This window comes from Acanthisitta chloris, unplaced genomic scaffold (assembly GCF_000695815.1).
Source record: "Acanthisitta chloris isolate BGI_N310 unplaced genomic scaffold, ASM69581v1 scaffold4395, whole genome shotgun sequence".
Taxonomy (NCBI): domain Eukaryota; kingdom Metazoa; phylum Chordata; class Aves; order Passeriformes; family Acanthisittidae; genus Acanthisitta; species Acanthisitta chloris.
In genome coordinates this window covers 20456-22493 of record NW_008674144.1, presented here as the reverse complement: position 1 = coordinate 22493, position 2038 = coordinate 20456, and positions in this window count along the sequence as shown.

Below are 2038 nucleotides of genomic sequence, written 5' to 3'. Positions count from 1 at the left end.
ATTCCTGGTATACCATCTTGGCACAGACTAACTGTTTGGAGTTTGTATTAGAAGCCTGACAGACTCGGAGGTTCCTCTCCATCTCTCATAAGATTCTTTCACTGTTATCTACTGGTCATTATACCACAGACTCATCACAGCTACAGCTGCTACTTCAACAGGAAAGAGCTGTTACAGAACAGGAACAAGCTACCACGTTGCTAGTGACAAAAAAGTTTGGCACTTTCAAGAAGCAGAGTCCAGCCAACCCATTGCTGCTTCTCTTGCACACCAATGCAGAACTTAGGTTAAAAAAATAGCATCATTGCCATCTTCTGCTTAACTAAAATCAGCTGTTCTTGGCTTGCTAGGTCAACCAGTATTATCTATTTACTTAGCTATTGTTATGATGGGATTTATATAGGAATTATAACAAGAATATTCTTGTATGCACTTTTTTAAACATCTTTGTTTCCTGCTATATTTCCCATAGCATCAACACCTTGTTACCAAGGATGAGGTTGGGGCTTTTATAGATTGCTCTCTGAGGAACAGTACTCTTAATGCCATGAAGCTATGCCAGCATAATAGCCAGCAAGCTTAGAAAGTAAACCCCAGGTCTTAGAATCTGAATGTGTACATCAGTATGCTCTCTTGCACTGAAGGTAACAATTGAGTTATATAGCTATGTATATAGAGCTTGATTTGAGAACCCACTTGGGACAAGTTAGGTTCACATCACCTACTGCTAAAAGTGCCCAGTATATTATCAGATATAACAAAGATAGCCTCACACATGATGTATGCATACAGCTTTAAAGCATCCTTGCTATAGATGCTCCTCTCTTCTAGGCATTCGACCTCCAGGGTGACAACAATCCACAGCATCTAAAATGTGACTTAGATTTCCTAAGTGCAGGTGGCAGTTCAAAACTCCGTGGAGGTTGCTTAGATGAAGATGGAGTGTTGGATACTCTGGCCAGCTGGCTCCAGAGGCACTTTCTATGCAAAGGAAGAGGTCAAGTGCAATCTTTTCTCCCTTCAAAGCAATGTAGGTTTTTCTCTGAGGCTTCCAACCTCTGTGGCTAATCACACTAAAACTGAGAACATTTTACCCGTTCCTGTGCGTAGCATGAAATCTTGTAGTTCTCAGCTAAGTCCCTTCCCAACTGGAAGGTACATAAAGATGTGCAAGGAGACAGCATGAAATCCATCAGTGAGCCAACCAAAGAGACACTCATTGCCTCTTATGTCCAAGGGTTCAGATCCTCCAGTCCTTCTCAGTTTTTCTGTGGTAATTCAAATATTATCTCCTCACTCTTTGCAATGCCTTCTGGTACATGGAGATGACAGATTAGGTAGTGCATTTGCTCCTTAGCTCCCATAGCAAGGGCTTAGGATGAATCAGCAATTTACAGCATGAACTAAAGAGTAGCTGATGGACTGCTGTATTAATTTCAGCCACCACTGCAAGCATGCAAGAGAAGGAGTTGTACCAGATGTCTTCCACAGCTCAGGGTGCAGTTGATAGTCTGTCACTCTCCTTAGTTCACTGACACCTTGAGAGATGACAGAAGCACAGGTACCACTAGAAGAGGTCCAAGTCACTGGAAAGGGACACCAAGATAGTCCCTCCAAAACATCCTCCAAAGTGACACCATATTTGGATCTTGGTAACGTTCTTGGTTTTTCAGTTTCAGAAACTTGCCTTCGTGTGTCTCGTTTCCTTCTGCAGGACTTCCACCCGCAGGTCAGCCTGGATACTGCAGCTGAGGGGGGACCTGCACTTCGTGGCCAGAGCATCAGGTAGGTCCTACATTTCCAGCAAAGGGTGGGGAGAACTCTGTCTTTGCTTTGGCAAGGTCCCCCAGAGTCAGGGCCAGCGGGTGAGAGGGCCCAGATTTGAGACACAGCTGTTTCAGCACATGAGAGAAGTGCAGCTACCAGCTCTGTATTCCACACATCAGGATTCATCTTCTCATGGGCACAACATTTGGTACTCCTGCTTAATTTAGTCAGGTGGGTTTCAGAAGACAGCAAAAAGCCAGAGAAGCTTGTT